Genomic DNA, 22,378 nt, shown 5'->3' with positions numbered 1-22,378 from the left:
TGCCACCCCAAAAAGTGTGCCAGCTCAATTACTTTCAGATGAAGGCAGTTGAGAAGAAGCAGTTCGAAGGAAAGCTCCCTATACTCCCCCATTTGCCTAAAAGCAGTACATAGATTTGCAAAGATACCAGGAAAGACAAAAGTTAATCACCAGAGATAATTTTAGACCCTATCAGCCAGGAGGTGGCACCAAAGGAACCCATATAAACTTTTCTAACTGGACTTTGTATACCGTTAGTTAACTTCTGATAGTTTGTCCTTGGAAACCTCAAATTGCTTTCCTTTGTGCTGCTCTTTCTTGATAAGTTGTTATTCTTTGTTGAAGATGCTCTGTAAGCCAGAGTTCTAAGCCACCTCTTGGAGTTATTCATTTTCCCTGGGTCTCTCCCATGTACGCATGAGGCATACATGTTAGTAAACTTGTTTGTCTCTTGTTCATCTGTCTTTTATTACAGGGGTCTCAGCCAAGAACTCAGAGGGATAGAGGGAAAATTATTTTCCCTTCCCTACACTGTCTTCAAGATTCATCTGTGGCATAGGTCAGAATTTCATTCCTTTTTAAGGCAGAATAATATCCCATTGCATGGATAAACCACCTCTTGTTGATTACTTAAGTAATCTTGAACCATTTTATGGTTTTAAACTTTCGATGCCAATATTTTGTTCCTCCAACAAAGTAATGGGTTGACAAAGGCACACATCCCATCTTACCAATGTGTATGAAGATAGAGTCAGCCTGGGGATAGTATGTGATTAGTGATTTCTACTTTTCCTTTGTTTCTTTTGCCACGGCAGAAGTTTATTTAATGGAATTTAAGGGAATTACAAAAATAGCCAAAGCCCATCCATTTTTACCTTCAGAATATTATAACTCACTTGTTGCGCAAGTTTCTGGTTTGAAAGATCCTTGCATACACATGTGCTACTGTAGGCACAAGGCGGCTTAGAGCAAACCTCTCTCCACATGGTCAAATCATTTCCCCTTTGAGAGGTCCGGGGGGAGTTTCTGCAGTTCCCCATGTGGTATTTGTCAACAATTTTCCAGAAGCTCAGTACACATTGCTCCGTGAAGTATCCTTCCAAAAAATGAAGGAGGAAATGAAATTATCGGATGGCTTTTTAAGTAAGAGAGCTGTCTCTTCATGATTAGGAATAAGAACACTGAAGTTTATCCTTGCTGAGTGAACAAGCAGACTCAGCCCCTGTCGTGAATTTTGGGGGAGAACATCTAGGTTATTGAGAGGGGGAAAATAAACTGGAGAACAAACACACCATACAGTAACACCACTGTTAACATTCAAAAATGGTGTGAATGATCCAGGTTATAGTTTTAAAAGCTCCCAGGTGACTCTGATATGCCCTGGTTTGAGAGTCTCTGGCTAAACCAAGGCTATAAACACAGGTGTTCTGAACTCTAGTCATAGAAAAGGTAAAGAACTATTTAAGTAGTCTCAGTATCCCCAAAGAGAAAGATGAATGCTAGCAAAAACAAAGGGAAACCTGTGAATCCAAACAAAATGAAGAATTTGTTAGCAAATATGACCGATAGTTAAGCATTCATAGAGACTGCCTCAGTGATGTATAAAGGATCAGTTTTATAACATATTTCTTAAGGTGAAAATAAACAGTGCAAACAATAGTTTCTACTTCTTGACCTAAATCAGTTAATTATGGAATTTGCTTCATTTGGCATGCTTGCTCCAGAAATGTTCTCAAATTAAATTAGTGGTAAAAATTGCGTTTATCGATAAGAATGGCATACTTCTTCCCTCTAATCTGTAATAGCAACTATATGGAACTTGGAAAATCTGTAGATTGGAAGGCATCATGATTGGAGCTAAGCAAGGACAGTGAGTCCTCAACTTGTCTGTTGAAGGTTCTTGATACGTGGATGACTTTAAAGGATAACTGAGAGACTGGCGAGGCAAAAAAATAAATACACAGGGCAAGAGAGAATTATGTAACCGTAGCTTATTTCCAGTATGTTGGAGGGGCATAGAAGGGATGATTCTCTACAGAAGCAAACAAAAATGAAAAATCACTGGGATCCATTAATTTAGCATCAAATTCATCTGGTTAATTATGTTTTGTTTGTCCAATAAAAATTAATTGTATTCTTTGAATACATTTTAAGTATTTTTTGGATACTACCTAAGAATTTGGGGAAGCTATTTCACATGTTAAATATGCTTCTGTGAAAAAAAAAATCAAATAATACAGGTTCGTTTAAAGCCCCCAGATTTAATTAACAGATTTATTCTGCAAACGATCTGTTACTGTGAAGATAAGAGTAAATGCAAAAGCATACAGCTGTATATGTATACATACATAAATTTATCTTTCTATACATGTTACATGTATTAAAAAGATGGGATTATCCTGTGGTTATTATAGCTTATTTCATTAAGAATTCAGCATAGATATTTATACATATTGATACTTTTAGCTCCTGTTGTTTCTGGGTCCATCTTGAGATGAAAGAAAAAATAAAGGCACCAATGAAAACTCACTGAAAAAAAGATACTTAGAAAACTACCTTGGATAATTTTACTGGACTATAAAAATGAACTAATTAACTCTATTGGACATAAAATAACATGCATTGATACATTTTCAGCTAAATTACGGAGAAAAATATTTTGCCTCTCTGGGAAGGTATTTAACTTGCAAAGGGGCAACTTTTCTAATGAACCATTTGCAGTTCCAACAAAAATGAGCTTGGGATGAATAACATAGTAAGGTCTTAAGAGCAACTGTGCCTTGTGCATCTTACTACCCTAAAGTTCCAATCGTATAGTAGATGCTCAGTAAAGGTTAACTCAGTAAGTGAAGATACTTTAATAATAAATATCCACGGGGAGGCTACAAGCTGCAAAGAACAGACACATCTACTCAACCTGGTTTAAACAGCCAGGGCCACTGTCTCGTCTGGCACAAGTCCAGGGAAGAGCAGGCCTCAGAAAAGTTTGCTTCCACAGTTCGACTGTGTCATCAGGGTCCCTTCCATTACTTCTTTTATTTTATTTTTTATTTAATTTATTTGTTTTGTTGTTTGGCCATGCCAAGTGGCACGCGGGATCTTAGTTCCCCAACCCGGGCTCGAACCTGTGCCTCCTGCTGTGGAAGCACAGAGTCTTAGCCACTGGACCGCCAGGGAAGTCCCTCCATTACTTCTTTTAGAGCATCAGCTTCATCATGGCAATAGGCAGTTGCCAATAGCAGCCAGAGTTTCCCCATCTACATCCTGATGAAGAAAGAGTGACTGGCCTCTGTTTCCCAGGAACCCTATCCAGCAAATCTCTTTCTGTGACTCATTGGCCCAATATGGACCCATCATCCTTGGAGCAAGGGATATGAAATGACCAGAACTGGTGCTCTGGGATGGCATGATAGTCTGGGTTGGAATAGAGGTGCAAGTACATGCCCCCAGGCTGACTCGGCTCTCTCTTTGTTGTAGAAGAAGATAACATACAGTAACAATCTTGTTACATTCATAATGTCTCAGTGTGGGGCAGTGGTAATGCAACATGTTGGGTGTGGAGAAGTCTGAGATACAAAGAATGTAGAGACATTTTCCAAAAGTGATTGTTGGTTCATGGTGGCCCTGAAAGAGATCTAGCGCCAGATACTTTTAATGGCTGGTCCAGAGATTCATCCTCGTTGAGTGTCATTACAGACAAGCTTAGTGCCTGGTCTTGTGCTTGAAATGTGGAGTCTTGGAGATGCCAAGTGGATTGAACAGAGACTCTTATTAAAGATGACCGGCCCTGGCATCTAAACCATGCAGGAAGCAGAATTTGGGGTTGAAGTCCCGAAAGGGAGCCTTCATTTATAACAGTTAACAGGTATTCGGAGTTCCTCCTCAATAGTTACATTTCTAGCTGAGTATTAAAAACAATCAAAAAATGCCTTCACTTCCCAGCGCTTTGTCGTTGTATTCACTACTCAAAACTTTTTGCCTAAGGAAAAACGTTTTCATAAGTGAAGATTTTTATTCAGGATTAATAATGTAAATACCATTAAAAATAGTAATAAATTTTATATGGTAGATAATAATGGATATAGATTATCTTAGTTAGTCCTTAAAATAACCCTTTGCAGAAAACAGAACTTGGACTCTTTATCACCCCTCTGTCTATATCTGTCTGCCTCTCTAAGTATCATCCATCCATCCATCCATCCATCAGTGTTTCTCTCGCTCTCTTTCTCTCTCTCTCTTCCCCGACCCCCAACTGTGGGAGGGAAAAAAACTTTTTCCTCTGCTCTCTTACAATCTGTTTATTGAAGCTTGTGACTTAAACTGACAGAAGACAGATTGACAGGAGAAAGACAGATTTCTTTATCGATGTTAATGTTTTCATGTGCGTGGGGGTGCCGACTTAAATGTACAACGTGAGAGTTGTGAGTTACGTTTTATTTGGGGCAAAATGAGAACTATAGCCCAGGAGACAGCATCTCAGCTAGCTCTGAGCAACTGCTCCAAAGAGGTGGGGGGCGGGGGGGAAGGTCAGTATATATGTGATTTTGGTGAAGGGGGAGTACATGCAATCAAGCACGTATTTTTCTTTAATTAATTCATTTATTTATTTTTGGCTGTGCTGGGTCTTCGTTGCTGTGCACAGGCTTTCTCTAGTTGCGGTGAGCGGGGGCTACTCTTCACTGCGGTGCACGGGCTTCTCACTGCGGAGCATGGGCTCTAGGCGTGCGGGCTTCAGTAGTTGCGGCACGCGGGCTCAGTAGTTGTGGCTCGCGGGCTCTAGAGCGCAGGCTCAGTAGTTGTGGCGCACGGGCTTAGTTGCTCCGCGGCATGTGGGATCTTCCCGGACCAGGGCTTGAACCCGTGTCTCCTGCCTTGGCAGGCGGATTCTTAACCACTGCGCCACCAGGGAAGTCCCCAAGCACATATTTTTTTGGAGAATGTTTCTGCTAGTCCCGAGGAGCAGACGTCAACAGGAAGGATTTTAGTGCTTTCCTAGACACGAGGAGATGCAGGAATCGGGCTCATAAAATCGGCTCCTGAAAATATCTAACTATGTGAGGACGTGTTCTGCCAGTTTTTCCCAGAGCACAGCGGGCCTCATTCCTGGTCTCCACCCTGAGCTCCTTTCAGGGGGTGTTGAAGGCCACCAGCTGCAGCGGCTCCAGATTTAATCCTTGTAGAGGTAGAGGGCAAGTGCCGATTTGTAGTCGACAGGGGCTGCACAGAAAGAAATAAAAACCCAAAGAGGTGATTACACAGGTGTGGGGTGGGCTTCGTGTACCATTTTAATGGAAGGTGATAAATTACGGAGAAGTGAGCAGACAAAGGAAAAGGTGTTTGGGCTCCTAGGGGTGGGGAACTGTGGGAAGAAGACCAGGCGTGGTAGTTCTTGGTATAGCTCTTGCTAGTTAAGGTAGTTAAGGGTTCTTTAGTAAGGCTTGTTATGCAGAGAAGAGTCGTTCACGTCTTCTGGTACGGGAGAGGACACCTTTACAGATGGAAATTTATGTCTCCTTCTCAAAGGGCAATTTATGCCCTTCTTTTAGGCAGAAGGGGGAAGGGCAGAGAGTTCTTCCTGCATCTGCTACTTCTCAGTTGCTTTCATCTTAAAATAATTCTTATGCTGTGGAGCCTTTAGGGACTTTCCACCCCCTCACTTGTTCCCGTAAACCAACCTCTTGCGCCACTCCTTCTCCCTATCGAAACCAATTCTTCTCCCTATCGTGCGCCACTCCTTCTCCCTATCGAAACCAATTCTTCTCCCTATCGAAACCAATTCTTGGAGTTTTTCAGTTGACGGGGACTTTCCAGCCAGCGGGTAATTTTCCAGTTGCCCGTAACAGGTATACGCCCTAACTACCACAATGAACGAACAACTGTAACGGCCAGAAGGTGGGGCAAAAGTTCCTAAGCCAATGAATTCAAAAGTCACCACATTTACCCAATCATTGTGAGAATATACCCGCCCTATGAGTAAATAAACCTATAAAAAGTATGTGATTCCGCTTTTAGGGGTTCCCCATCGGCCTCCTGCGTGAGGTTCAGGGAACCCCGGTGCATCGGCTCCTAATAAACTTCTTGCGTGTTGCAACGGCTCTCGACTCTTGGCGGTTCTTGGGCGAGTTGGAATCCCTCGGAGACCGTTTGGGTCTAACAATGCCAAAGTAGCATATTTGGGGATGCATATTCTGATCTGTCTTTGTATCTATCTATCAGTCCATCCATCCGTCCATCCATCTATCATGTCTACCTACCTAGCTATCTATCATATCTAATCTATCCGTCCATCTATCCATCTATCAGTTCCAAAGCTTGGGCTCCCCACAATATACTTACATGCTTATATATGCAAAATGGTTATGGGAATGCTTGGGCCCTGACTCTCAATGGATGACTTATTTCTATCACGAGTGTCTGCAAAGCTAAGACCTTACCCAATAGTGATTAAGTAAAAGAACCTGAAAAATAACTTTCGTTTCCTGACTTCCAGTACAATGTTTCCACTACACCAGTTTTCCCTGCTATTTTGAATTTTTTCAGTTAAGAAAGATTTACTTCCTCAGGCTTCAGTGCCATTAAAGCCTCAGTATCAACTTCTCATCTTTAATTTGTTCCTAGGCCAGAATCTCCCCTCTCCCAAAGAGAGAGGGACCCAGAGATACTGAGAAAGACTGCACAGCGTGTTATATGTATTCTACCACTCTGCGGACCAAAGAAATCACAGAATCGCTCAGCCATGCCGTTTAGAAATAGCACATAGCTCAAAGAAGAGCCGTTGAGTGCCAATGTGTTTAAAACTCCTGATCCTTAGAAACCTACTTTCGCCAGCTTTGCCTCCACTCCATTTCTCTGGTTCCTACTGAGCTCCCTTTGGTAGATTATGTAAGTCACAAGGGCACAGGGGCTCATTATTCCGGCTTTTTCTTCTTAGCTTCCCTTTTCTTGACCCATTCCTCCCTCCTGAAGTTGAAAATAGCTATGCCTCTTTGATGCAGAAGAAAGGAGTGCTAGGTAGTCCTCAGAAGGGGACCATGCTTATGCAATAAGGGGAACTTTCTACTTCTTTCTCTGTCCATCCAGCAGTGAAGTCCTGGGTAACACAAGCGAAATAACAAGTTCATACTTTACAGCTGTAGCACATAACTGCTCTCTCAGTGACAGGGGATTTCAATGCTGCTTTTGTGGTGTGCATGAGTTGCTGGTGTCCTGAAGCAAATATAATAATCGCCCTTTGCTGGAAAAACTTATTTTTTTTTTCCTGAGGGCAATTTCTAGCTAAACCCCTATTTTTGGTTTTGAGTTAACAAGTAAGTCTGCTTCATCAGGGTCCATCACACTTACTTCTGTAGATGGAGAGAAATTGTGACTAGGCTTATGGAGACAGAAAACCATCTAAGGAAAAATCCCAAAATTAATGCTAAGAGTACAGGAGACACTAACCTATGGTATGATGTTTCTCCATCTACTTAACTATTCTTTAGGTGTTCATTTGTTTTTGTTTTTTTTTTTTTGAAAATAATAGGAAGAAATAATGTTTGTCTTATTGATTTCACAAAGACATTTTGAGCTTGAAACGAGCATTGACTATGAAAGCATTTTGCCGTAATTCACAAACACATTCGCTGATGTTATTAACACTTGATGCTGGATCATTGGAAAGTCCTTGGGCATCTTCCCATTTTGGATGTCAGTCTATTTGCATTTCCCTCCAGACACCACTGTTGAGGACCCTGTAGAACAGTCTTCCACAGAAAGTATGGTCCAAAGGTCAAGGATACTGGCGTCGAGGAGAGAGATCATCAGAGGTGCTCTCAGGCTCTGCCCAAGACCTACTGAATCCAAATGTTCCGTGTGATAAAATCTCCAGGAGACTCAAGGAACAGGAAGGTTTGAGGAGCATGGAACGTAATGTGTCCACCTAATGAATTCCTCAGATTCCTGCGCACGGTGATGAACTTGAGAATATCTACCCCCCACCGAAATGTGTGGACCCCAGGTGTTCAGAGGAACCACCAAGTGTTTAACCCTTCCTCATCTTCCCTAGTCACCCCACCTGTTTGGGGGGACAGATCTCAAATGGTATGCACCCATCTCACCTTGCTTGGGGCCCCAGTGTTTCTGTGGGGTTGTTCCAGATTGTTCATTCCCTTATGGATATCAGAGCCAGGCATGTCGTTTTAGAAGGACCCTGAAGAAATGCAAGGGCGTCTGTAGCTATCTATGTGCATCGTTCACCCCTGCAAACCATAGCGGTTACGTAACTAGAGATTTTCTAAACATGGTACGTCTGTGTCTCTGCTAGTTGTTCTTTTGGGTGAATATGTACTAAATCAGTCCATGAAGAGTAGAGCTGAGGTCTGATCCAGAATGGAGACAGAATTTGATGTCAGGAGAGAGTGGGATAAACTCATTCAATGGACAATGGGATGCTAACATCGTGGCCTTTGACCGTGTCAGAGGCGTGGGGTGTAGGAGAACCAGCCGTGGGGTGTAGGATCGGGGGTCAGAAGAGATAGGCCTGGGGTCCAGCCCTGACACGCTGTACCTGCCTGACAAGGTCCAGGTGCCCTGGTCTCCGCAGCTCACCTTTCGTCAGCAGTAAAATCAAGGTTAGCTCAGTGACCTTGTAAATAAAATAATGAATGTGAAAAAACTTTTACGTATTCGTATGAAGAGAACTTTGTTTATACCTTAAAGTACAGACCAGGAAACCTGCCCAGGGGATGGGAAAGCATATAGGCTCTGTGGACTTTGCCAGAGTGAATAAGTTGCTCATCTTGGTGAAAGAAAATTAAAAGCTGAGACTGTATAATAAGTTTAAATGTAATAAATTCAGGTGAGCAACTGGCTTTGTTCCTGGCATCTCAGGGTCAAGTAACCAAGGCGATGATTTGCATGCTAAAGTGAGCCTTTTGCTCAGTTTCTCATAATACTTATCCAAACTGGCAACACTTAGATGGAGTGAGCTGGTGGAATTCTGGAGGGTAGGTCTGCAAGCAAAGTGCAAACTGTCAAGCATGTTTAAAAGCACCAAGAGAAAAAAAAATCACTTTCCGCGAAGGCCTTCGGGCTTGAAATGCACAAAAATGTCTGTCATTAAAAGCTTACCGTGGTTTAGATGAAAACGTAGTTATTTTCAGTATTTATTATGTGTTTAAAGCAAAAGTTTAAGATTTCCTTTTCAAAACTCAGTGCTTTTGTCCTGGGAAAATATAGCCTAATTATACATTACTTAGACATTGTGAATTTGATCATGTGTGGTTTTTCTCTACGTCAGCCTATTTGAATTTTCAAAATCTTTGTTTTCACCACTTCTGGGCCATCACTCTAATAATACTTTACCTGCAAAGAATCCATTCACAGTAATTTGTCGCTGCACCTAAGTACCTCTACTACCTTGAAAACTAAAAAGAGAATTTATACTTTCCATATATAGACAAACACAAACTCCTCCAATAGTAGATAAAAGACAAACTGCATTAAATCATGGAAGCACTTGGCACGATGTTCTTAATTGAACCAGCAGAGAAACAGGATGTATCTCCAGCTTCCACTGTCTCCTGCCATTCCCTTTATTCTTTTTTTTTAATTTTTATTTTATATTGGAGTATAGTTGATTTACAGTGTTGTCTTAGTTTCAGGTGTACAGTAAAGTGATTCCATTATACATACATACACATATATCCATTCCTTTTCAGTTTCTTTTCCCATATAGGTTATTACAGAGTATTGAGTAGAGTTCCCTGTGCTATACATACAGGAGGTCCTTTTTTTAAACTGAAGTAGATGATCATATTAAGTGATGTACAAGTCAGAAAGACAAAGACAAATACCACATGATATGACTTACATGTGGAATCTAAAATATGGCCATTCCCTTCATTCTAAGTGTGAACACTGTCAGTCACATGTACCTCCTTCCGCATCTCCTCAAAGCAGTTTCCTGTTCTTTCACAGACAAACATGACAGGCTGGAATGGCGTGAACAGTACAAGATGCCAGGATTCCTGGGAAAAAATACCACGCCTTTTGATCTGTCAAGTCCAGAAAGAAATTGAGCTCCAACTATGGGGGCTAAGTAAACTCTCTCCGCAAAGGCAGCAGAAGTGTTGTATAAATTAAAATGTTCATGGTAAATAGACGCATGGATCCTGCTGGGAAAGTTACTACGTTTCAATTCACATCTTTGCTTTTCTTCCAGCTGATGATCTCTTCACTTTAAAGATTCCAGATATTTACATAAAAGAATTTCTCCTTTTATTTCAAATCAAAGTGACGGAAGTGGGGGGTGAAGACACTTTGGTGCAAGTTTTCGTGTGTTTGCCGCACACTGCAAGTTGGTAACTTGGAGGAGCACCTTCTGGGGGTGACGTGACTGTTCATTTACTACGTGCTTACAGAGCTCAGCCAAGTGCACCTAACATATGCTGCTTTGTAATATATGCAGATTACAAAACACTATATGTTAGGTGAACTCTGTGTGTGTGTGTGTGTGTGTGTTCCTACATAACAGTTATGCTCTGTTACATATATATATTACAGAGAGTACATGCTGATGCATTTTGATAACATGAGAATTAAACCAATTGCAATATATATCAATGCATATATAATTTATACTATATATATAACATGGTACGCATTGTAATTATTTAATCTATATGTTATTAAATATTAAAATATCCTCTTTGTAATATGTATAAACATATATAAAACCATTTAACTATTGTATATGAATAAGAATATAAGAATATATGTTATACTGTGTTATACTTATGAAAAATACATAACATTTATAATACATATACTCTGTTTTATATGTATTACAAAGAGGATATTTTTGATGCACTTTCATAACTTATATAGATTAAAACAATTGTGATATATATTATATATGTTATAGGTAGTGTATATTACATATGCATTAATATCTATATCGCAACTCTTTTAATCCACATGTTATAAATAAGTGCATCTAAAATATACTCTTTGTCATATATATATGTATATATACATATATGCGTATGTTATATGTGAATTTGTATGTGTGTATACAAAGTACGTGCACACGTACACAAAGTACACCTAACATACTGGTTTGTACGCTATACATGTATTATAAAGCAGCGTATGTTAGGTACAGTTTTACGGCATCCCCGTGGATGAAAACAATCGCTAATCATGGTCCTTTTTCTCTACGTTTATAGCTCTCTTTTAAATGCCTGATTTCTGCCGCTTCTTTTTTGCTAGCTATGCGGAAACTAACGAATCTCTGAAAAGATTTTGACGTCTAACCTTTGAACCTGTCTCCCATGGTGATTCAAAATAGCATGGCTGATCACCCGCGAAACAGCCGTCTGATCCTCCTAGGCAGCACACAGCTTGTTCTTTGGAGAACCAAATCAGAGATATTTCAAATAAATATCGCCTGATGAAGAGCAGAGAATCAAAACTGATTGGTAGGCAATTACGTGTCAGGGAATAAAATATATTACAGTAGATTTGCAAAGCACAGCATTCTTTAGACAAGTTATTGCTATGTTTTAAAAAACCATGAGCCTATAATGATACAAAAATTTTTTAATTTGATATTTATTTCTGGTAAATAATCCGCTGCTCTGTTTTTTCTTCACCACGATTAACAGGTGGCAGGCACACCTCATGTTTGTAGGGAGCAGATGCCGCAGGAAATATTTCTTTTGCTCTGCGCTTGGAGAGGGAGGGTTAGTATATATAGAAGAGGCCATACCGTTTAGGGGCAGGCAGATTTGGTACTCAGTTGTCCTTCTGGGTACCCTTAAGCAATCTGTATGACCTTTGTGACTCCCTGTGTGTACCTAGAAAATGGAGGTAGCCATGCCCACCTCCCTGGTCGGTGTATATATTAGTGAAATTACCTGTACATAATTTTATATGTAGTATTATATATGTATTAACCATATATATGCATATACATATATATGTGTGTGTATGTATACATACATGGGTCTGTGTGTGTGATATACTATATAGAGAGAGGAAATGTATGGCTAGGTGCGCAACACAAATTAGGTGTTATTTATTTATTAACACCTTTATTGGAGTATAATTGCTTTACAATGGTGTGTTAGTTCCTGCTGTATAACAAACTGAATCAGCTGCATGTATACATATAGCCCCATATCTCCTCCCTCTTGCGTCTCCCTCCCACCCTCCCTATCCCACCCCTCTAGGTCATCACAGAGCACCGAACTGATCTCCCCGTGCTATGCGGCTGCTTCCCACTAGCTATCTGTTTTACATTTGGTAGTGTATATATGTCCATGCCACTCTCTCCCTTCGTCCCAGCAGGTGTAATTTAAATTTAAGTCCTCTGATGTAAGGTACAGTAATCTTTCTCCATGCATGGAGTTTAGGGATTGTGAAGGCAAATGGTCCCAGGGCCAGAAAAGGTAACGACGTGAGTGACAGACTACGTAAAGACCATGGAGAGCTGTAAGCATTGTTTCATGGGGCCATCTTGACTGCAAGGTTTGCCATGTAGAAATCGAGGGTCAACACTGCCCTCGATGTAGAAAACACTACAATGTTTTCTGCATTTTTCAAGAGTAGTCAGAAGCTTGTGTTTTTCTGTAAATATCCCACTTTTCAAATGTAGGCAGCTGATTTGATTAAAGAAAACAGGTGTGGGACACAGGCACATGGGAAAATTATCCAGAAACATCACTGCTTTGAACAAGAGTTGACCTATAAGCGACTCACTTTTGATTTCTTAATCTTCCTGCACCATTCGGTTGAGGGTGGAACCCACCACAGAGCTTGTTAGAAATGCAGTTCTCAGGACAGCTCCTGTCCTAAGGAACGGGAAACTCTGGGGTGGAGCCCAGCATCTTAGTTTTAATAACCCCTCTAGGTCAGGGTCTGCAAACGAAGCCCAGAAGTCCAGATCTGAAGCACCATCTGCCTTTTTCCAGCCATAAACTAAGACTGGCCTTTCTGTTTTTAAATGGTTGGGGAAACAAACAAAATCAAAAGAAGAATCATATTTTTTTTTGGTAATTATAACAAAATTACATTGAAGTACTGAATTATGCCAAGAAAGAACAACAAAACTGGTAACGGAAAAACTATAAATTGTACTATGAAAGACAGTTTTCCATAAGAGAAAATTCTAAGTTCTCTGCTCCCTCCCAGAAGTTTTTATGATCTACTTGATACTCCTAAGGCTTATATTTATATCAGCCATCTCTTTATTTTAAAAAAAAATGGTAAGAAAAAAATAACCTTATGTTTATCTCAAATGTTAATGTCACATGTAAGAATCATATTTTGCAGCGCATGGAAACCGTATGAAATTCTGTGTCCATGAGTATGCTTTTAGGGGGACACAGTCACGCCCTGTCACGTCTTACGATGTATGGCTGCTTTAACATTACAACAGCTGAACAGTTACAAGAGACACTGTATGGACCGCAGGATCTGAAATACTTATTCTGTGGCTGTTCAGAGAGAAACCTCGTGGACCCGGCCGCAGCTGATGCTGGTGCCTGTTCACATTTGAGAGCTGTGATGTTTAGTGACGGTCGTGAAACGTAATCCTATGTTTGTGTCAACAAGGGGAGGGAAGAAACTCCTGCGGCAGTTACTCTGTGCATTCACTGAGCACCCGTTTGTGAATCTGTTTCAGGTAGATAAGTAAGAAAGAGCTTTTGGAATAAGATCCACGGACTTCAGATTCTCAGGTCCTTCCCTGGAAGCTTAGAAACCTTAAATCATCTCCTCTTTGGATCCCTCTTCTGTAAAGCACAATAAACAGTCCACACCATGCAGGATCATGCTGAAACTATAATCAATAAGCGAGATGAAGTGCATAACCAATTTCCTGGCACAAAGTAGGTGTTTTAGAAACAGAATTATCCTTTGAGTTTTAAAAGATTGTTTTCACTCTGAAGAGATTTCCAGGACAGAGTAAGATACCAGGAACTGTGTCAGGGCCTGAAAAACATATGCGCATGGTGTTGTTTATTTAGAAAAGTATTGCGGGGGGGACTTCCCTGGTGGCACAGTGGTTAAGAATCCGCCTGCCAATGCGGGGAACACGGGTTCGAGCCCTGGTCCGGGAAGATCCCATACGCCACGGAGCAACTGAGCCCATGCGCCACAACTACAGAGCCCGCCTGCCACAACTACTGAAGCCCGTGTGTCTAGAGCCCGTGCTCGCAACAAGAGAAGCCACCGCAATGAGAAGCCCGCGCAGCACAACAAAGAGTACCCCCCGCTCGCCGCAACTAGAGAAAGCCCGCGTGCAACGACGAAGACCCAACGCAGCCAAAAATAAATAGATAAAATGAATAAATTTTTTAAAAAAGAGAAAAGTATTGGGGCATGGAGAAAAATGCCATATTCACTTTTCAGCTCCCAACATTAATTTTCTTTAAAACTCTTATAAACAGGACTCAAGTACAATTAGGTTTTAGAGACCCAGGATGTAAGTGAAAGCGCTTATCAATATGTCTATCAAACAAGACACCTGTTTCAAGTAGGTATTTAATCACTATTTATTGAGTGAGCAGTATGTCTGGTTTTCATTGTTGCTTCTCTGTTGCAAGATCCACTGTTTTATTAACCTGGTCTTCCATTGCCATGCTTAATATCTTCTTATTTTATAACTAGGATTAAACACTGTTTCTCCAAAGGACACTACTTGGCTGGTTGAAGATGAAGGTATTGGATAGCTTTTCCTAATTAAGCAACCCAACTCATATAAAGCCATATTATTGGCTGTCCCTGCCTGATGCCCAGGGTGATGTGTCTCCATGGTGATCACGTATGCCCTGTCTCATGAGCGGCAGCAGCCAGCTCTGCAGGGATCCAGCTCCCTCCCGCCCACAGGGGCCAGTTCCCTCCCATAGACTGGGCTTTGCCTCACTGCCATGACCCTTTCTCCAAGTGCAAGGATTTTTATTCACTTCTTCCCAATGGCTTTACTTCCTGAAAGAAGCATATGCTTCTTTCTCTATTTATTTCCAATCCATTGGCTTAGAAATTCCCTAAGTGAAAAGAAAGAAACTGGAAAACCAGAGTTTGCAGAGAGAAGACTTGAGCACCCACTGGATCAGGACATCCCAGATTCCAAGAATTTTTATCCTCTCCTTCAGATAAAAGTGGGAAATTCCAGCTGATCGCCTGGAAAATTGCCTCTGTCTGCCAGCAACCTTGAAAGAGATTTTGAATTGGGTAGATACACACAAACCCCTTGACATTTAGGTGTATGTGATTCTTTGAAAGCTAAACATATCGACACCAAAGGAATTTCTCCAGAGTAGGGTGCCATAGAGAAGATACACTCCTGCATTTCTCTCTCACATCACTCTTTTCTGTTTATTTAAAGCCCACTCTGACGCTAGAATTCATCTCTGTCACCTCTGCTATTCCTACTCGGCCAGTATCCCCTGCCTCCTTTTTTTAAAAAAAAAAAAATAATAACATCGGTGAGGTTGAGAATAAAGTTCATTTTAGTCCTGAAGAGTAAAGTTTCCAGGTGCAAATGAAGCCTTAAATGGGAGGCATGTATCACTCCTATATGGTTTAGCACATCTATGAACATAACACTCACCAGCCTCATTAAACTCGCACATAAATGGTAGGTTTGAGTATAGATGAAGGAAGAAATACCTCTTATCCAATGTCTACATTTATTTTGTCTTCCACCACAAATCATTTCTTTAGTCTTGCTACAGATTTTATTATTTGCCAGAGTGAGGACTGGTCAGTTTTTATCTGACCTGAAAACTATTTCAAAAAGCTAAGATTTTTTGCAGTACAATTAAAACACACACACACACACACACATTTTGGAAGATTTAATGCTTTCATGGATGGAACCCAGGGCTGCTGTCGAAAGGTAGTCATAACCTTGAATAATTTATGTTTTCTTTGGCCTGGTTTAAAACATTTTGATTACATAAAGAATATAATACTTCTCTTCATCTTTCCTTCATTAAAGAGCCATATTGTATTTCAATTTTAAAAACCTATGAAAATAATCACTCTATGAAAAAAAGGGGTATAAGAGATGCCCAAATTAAATCTATAGAATATATGTAGAATCATGATTGATTTTCCATATGAGTGATATAAACCTAGGAAGAAGAAATATTCTCCAAATCCAAGTGTTTTAAAGTTAATAGCATCATTCTTCAAAACGCCTGTCTGATTTTATTTGTGTGAACAATGCACGCTGGTGTCAGACTCTTCATCAGGGACTGGTCCACCTGTAGAGGCAAAGTTTCCCAGCAATCACTAGGAGGCAGAAGGCAAGAACTCACCTGCCAGTGTTAACAATGACCAGTAGTTATTGGATTGTTGCTGTGTTCACTCTTCTAATAGCTCTTACTCATATTATCCAGGCTGCTATAGAATGAGTAATTTCATCCTTTCCCCCAGGCAATCTGTTGCAGGATTTTGCAATTTGCCCATTATTGAAGTCGGCTAAAATTGTCCTTCATTTTCTCCAGCTTCTCCTTTTGATACCTTATTTTCTACCTTAACATAGTAAATTTTTGTTTCATTGACTTCATATTCCTAATACAATGAAAAATGACATGCATTTCATAACTCCATTGTACTAAATTATCAGTGAGTAAATTATTTGTAAAATATATTTTAATTTCATTACAGGACAGAGCCTTAAGAGAAAGGAATTCAGTTTGGTTAGTTGAAAGGCAAAGGGAAAGCAAGATTCATTTGATTAAAAAAATAACGCATTGAGGACCATTGTAGTTTAATCAAAATACTGTTTGATTGAAGTTACACTTCCAGCAACATCTGCCTAGTTCTCTCAGACAGTCCATCCTGCTGACCACAAAGAGAAACAAACAAAGAGATCAAATAATCAGACTGCCATCAGACACGCCACAATTGTCAAAGCTATCTTAACGGGGCACAAAACTCTCCTGATAAAGGAAGAGACCGATAAACTGGCAAGGTGTTCTGATTGCAAAAGACACCATTAAAAGAGTAAAAAGAAAAGCCAGGTTTATGACATGATATTTACAGCATTTTATTTAGTTCGTTAGTTACTTTTTTAAAGTTTTTTTTTTTTTTTGACATGGACCAATTTTAAAGTCTTTATTGAATTTGTTACAGTATTGCTTCTGTTTTATGTTTTGGTTTTTTGGCCGCCAGGCCTGTGGGGTCTTAGCTCCCCAACCAGGGATTGAATACGCATCTACTATGTTGGAAGGCAAAGTCTTAACCACTGGACCACCAGCGAAGTCCCAACAGCATTTTAAACTAGCAAAATTGTCCTATCCTCAAGATAGAAAGTGTTCCTACAAATTAATAAGTTAAACAAAAACAAAAAATAACCAACTAACAGCCCAGTTCAAAAGTGAGCAAAAGGTTTGAACTAGCACCTCATACTTTGGGCATCCAAATGCCTGATGCGCCCATGAAAATGATACTCCGCCTCATTGAACGTCAGGAAAATTTACATTAAAACCAGAATGAGAGACCTCTGCCCAACCACCAAAACGGCTACCATAGACAGACTGATATCAGGAAGTGTTGGCAAAGATATTGAGCAACTGGAACTCACTCACGATGCTGGTGGGAGGACGTATAAATTAGTGCAACCCTTCGGAAAATTGTTTGGCAGTATCTATGAAAACTGACCATAGAGATACCTGGTTCCATTCTTGACATACATGTCTACATACCTGCACCAAAAGTTTTGTCCAAGGATCTTCACAGCATCACTATTCATTAAAGCCAAGAAAAGGAAAGAACCTAAATGTTTATCAAGAGTAGGATGAATGAATAAGCTGAGGTGTATTCATACAAAAGAATATCGCATAGAACTAAAAACTGAATGAACCGCCCCATGCAACAACATAGATACAGCTTGTAATGTTACATGAAAGAAGCTAGACAGAGTAATAAATACCGTAGGATTCCATTTATATAGAGTTTAAAAACAGGCAAATTGAATCTATGGTATTAGAATTTAGGAAACAGTTATTTTTTGGCATGGGGAGTGGTAATTACTGGGAGGTCACTGGGAGATGCTTCTCAGATGCAGGTAGTGCTTGACTTTTTCACCTGGATGGTGGTGACATGTCTGTGTTCACCGTGCCATCATTCATTTTCCCATACAGGTATGATTTGTGCACTTTTCTTCGGTACGTCATACATCAACGAAAAGTTTATTGACTTTTTGATGCCATTTGATCCAAGACACCCACATCCTGGACTGAAGGATTGGATTTGAATGAAACTCATTTTCATCGCAAGACAAAGGTAAACCAAAATCTTTATGAGATTTATATTATCTTCAATTTTTTTCCATCTCTTCCTCTTTTTTTTTTTTTTTTTTTGCCCACTGGAGTTTTCTCTTCCCTTTTAGCTTTAGCCAGCATTAAAAGGGTACAATGTACAGTTTTCCATGTTGCCTGATTTTCAGCTCATTCCTGTCCCCATAAAAACGTGTGACACTTGGTGTGTGGAGTGATTTCCAACGAACGTGTGCATGAGACTAAGGCAGTGTGTACACACTCTGTTCTCCCTAGGCTGATTTCCATAATGGAGATGTTTCTTTGTAATTTGCTACTTTTGTTTTTTTTTTTTTACTCTTAACGAATAGGGTCAGTGAAACTCATTAACTGTCTTCTTGGTATGAATGCTAAAGAAACAACAAACAAACAAAAAACCCAAGAAAGGCTAGTCTTTTATGTCTATTTGCAGAGTGACTAATGCAGTTACCTCCTTCTGGAGAGTCCTGATTTATCACTAAATGGACTCACTCAGGACTCTGTGAGGCCACCTTCCAGACGTTTACGCTTCTCACTTATCAGATTATTTCTTATTGAAATGGTTTTCATGAGACTCCCCCCTCCACGTGCCCCATTCTCTTTATTCCTTCCCCAACAGACCTTAGAATTAACCCCACATTTCACCGTGGATTCGAGACCACACAGGATGAAAGACTTTGAAAAACTGTCCGTATGAATAAGTTTATTATTTTTTTAATAGACTAAAAATCCAATCAGCTACCTTCAGTTTTCTATAATTTAAATTCTGTCCGTGCTTTTCTCTGATGGATTCAAGCTTCTAAAGCGACCTGTTACGATGCCGTTTTTCAACAAGAAGATCAATAGTGAGCATTTATAGTTTCCACTCCGGTGGGGGGAAGGTATTAGAAGCAGTATTGTAAACGATAGTGAGAGATTACCTCTGAAAGAGCCATTTCATTAGAAGTAGCCAGCAAAGGTTTGGGCGATGAAGGTTTTTCTTAAACTACATTGCGATGGATGCTAGAGAAATTGGCAATTTGCTGGCCGCTGAATGATTGTATTTCGTACAAGCTCTGGACACTGGTTTCTCAGTTAAGCTTTTGTTAAATACAAGTACTAAGAATCATCCGATAAGAAAGAATATGGGTCAGCATTTTAAACCGGCAAAACTCAATCATCTGTAGGAAATAACACCCCTCTTCTGACTTAAGTTACATATAAAAACACAGGTGACTGCATATCCTGGAGAAAGTCACATATCCTTTGGGGGCTCAGTTTCCTTGTCTTTAAAATAAGGGTTACCGTACTTGCACCTATAAGACCGTGATGGAAATTAATTGATACACGCGAATGAAAACATCGTCCTCATCATTCGAGGGGCTTACCTTTCTCCAACAGTTAGGGAAAGACAGGGGTGTCCTCTAGGCCTACCGCTGTCTTGGCTTCTCCGCCACCACTGCCCCCTAAATACAGGGCTGGTCCTGCAGCCTCTCGCTCTTATGTGCATCACTGACTACCTTCCCCGCTGCTGACCCTCACCTGAAGCTCCGGGTCCCTACGAGCCCTGGGAAGAATGTTGTCCTTCCATGTGATCAACAGAAGCAGGTAGACTATGAAAGGACACTTCTAACCCTAATCCCCTACCCTCCACTGCCAAGCCTGAGCCGGTACGTGCCAAGAATTACAGTTGTGTGTAGCGCTGCCCAGCTGTGCAAGCAGCTTACCTACCACCTGTCAGGTAACAATGAACCGGATTTATTGAGTTGTTGCTATAGGTACTGTGGCATTAGTTCTTATCAATAATGTGTAGGCTGTTACGTACGACAGGGAGGTGCAAGGAAACAGATAACAAGGGGAGAATGTTTTAAAGCCATAGACTTCCTATGATTGTCCTTAAATTGCAAGGGAAAAACACCAGCCCGTAATGTTTCTCCCATCTTTAGATTCATGTCTCTTGGAAGAGCATTTCCTCTTTCAGTCTTGCACATGCAAATCCCCACCTCCTTTTAGGGAGAAGTCAAAGCAGTAGATCTGGTCCTACGATCATCCGTCTGTGTTCGCCTCTGTCCTGCCCTGGAATCCAGAGGCCATGGAAGGAGAGAGGATTTGGAAGGGAGAGTCCAAGCTGGGCTTACACTGTTACAGCCCCTTGTGAGTGCCCGTAGCTGTGCACCACTGGGAGGTACAGCTTGGCCTCGTCATCGATCTGGACCATCCTACAGGTGACCATGGACCCTCAGAGATGCTTCACTCTAAATGCATGTGGGGATAGAGAGAGAGAGAGAGAACACCATTTTCTCAACACGCTCCTGCAGCCAGTAACTCGGAGGCGATGGGTCTTCCCCATCCTCCAGGGCAGGTTTGCTTCGAGAGATTCATCACACCTTTCCCCTTTCACTCCAAACAGGTGGGCTGCCCACAGCAGTGGTGGTGTGTCACCTCATGTAACTGCCTGAGTCATCTACCCAACATAACAAGGCAGCGTCCTCATTGCCAGCAGCAAACACTTCTCTATACACCACTGGGAAAACAGGAAAGGGAGCAGACAAGAGCTGTGCTAACAGCACCTCCAGGCTGAGCGTGATCTGCGATTCTATCAAGGGATTTGTGAGAGGCGTAGGTGGCTATTGCTTGGGACTGGCATTGCAGGGATAAAGCAAGGAAGTTGCCCAAACAGAGCATTTCAGAAGTAAGAAAAAGAAGAAGAAGAAGGAAAAAAAAATCAGGTGTGGCACTCAGGGAGTTGCAGTAGAGGGGAGGAACCTTGCTCTAGAAAATGAGGCTCCCAGGCCACAAAAATGACAAAGACAATGCAGAAAATGTGTAGATGCCACTGCTTAAGAACCACCCCAGGGTGCCCTCTTTCCATGATAAACACGGAGGTCTCTGATAGACTACGACCCATCCACCAGCCTCCAGTGGTCATCTCACTATTTCCAGGTCTAGATCGAAAATCATTTCCAGTCCCTCGCTGCCATTCTCCGTGACCCATATTTTTTGGAATGTCTTTCCAAGGGGCCGTCCGCTCGCTCTTTGTACACACTCGTTTTGTCGCTGGGTGGATTTGCAGTAGTGTTCCCGTGAAGATAAGCTGTTGACATTAGACAGATGTCTTAATAAGATTCTGTTTACTGTGTTAGAACCTAGAAGCTCTGACTCCGCGGAGAGGATAAGCCAGGAGGAGGGCTTGTGCAAGTTCCCAGCTGGGATTTTTGCAGAAGGCAAGCTTGCAGACACTCAGAAGCCAAGCCCCCGGCCCGGGCAGAATAGGAAGGTTCAGTCTGTGGTCAGCGGTGCTGCCCCCGGCCCTTCCTTGAGTCCCCCAGGGCTCTCTGTCATGCTCTGCGATTCCCTGCCCCACTGCCTTAAATGTGCCTGTGTCCTTCTCCTACCTTCTGCTGCCCACTCCACCCCAAAGCAAAACCAAACAGAACTTCAGGGCTGTCTTCCTGGTAGCTGTGCCTGGTGGACAAAATCACTTTCAGGCCTAAGGTTTCGTGTACACGTTAGTTCAACGCACTGAACTGCCTGAAATTGGGTTAAAAGGGTCACATGTGTGCGGGGCTGGCGCAAGGCCTACGAACGCCCGTTTCTCCTGAAAGCCATTCCCATTTCTGTGGTCTCGGTAAGATTCCCTTTCTATATGTCCCCCTACAATCCCCTAGTTTTCCTTTGGTGAGGCTCCTTATTTTGTATACAACCCGTTTGCGTTTTCATTCCCTGCTGGTTGGAACCACACCTGTCCTGCTGGCTGTGATTTCTGTAGTGTCTAACACACGGGGAGATTACTACATAGATGTTTTTGGTTTCAAGAGAGAAATCAACCCTAGGATAGCTATTGTGTTTTAATGATATCAGTGGCTTGTCTTGGGGGGGTGACATCCTCAAATTAGAACCCAGCAGGCGTCAAGACGCCCTGCCCTGTAGAAGATGCCATGGAGTGTGGGCGCATCCTGGGCCGTATAGGATGCTTGCCTTCTCTCCCACTGCCAGTTGACTTGGGTGGCTTCCGTACCCTCCATGGCCTTCTCTCGCACTTCACCTCTTGGTTCAAAACACCTGCTTTCAGGGCTTCCCTGGTGGCACGGTGGTTGAGAGTCCGCCTGCCGATGCAGGGGACGCGGGTT

Source organism: Phocoena phocoena, chromosome X (assembly GCF_963924675.1).
Source record: "Phocoena phocoena chromosome X, mPhoPho1.1, whole genome shotgun sequence".
Classification (NCBI taxonomy): domain Eukaryota; kingdom Metazoa; phylum Chordata; class Mammalia; order Artiodactyla; family Phocoenidae; genus Phocoena; species Phocoena phocoena.
This window is presented reverse-complemented; position numbering follows the sequence as displayed.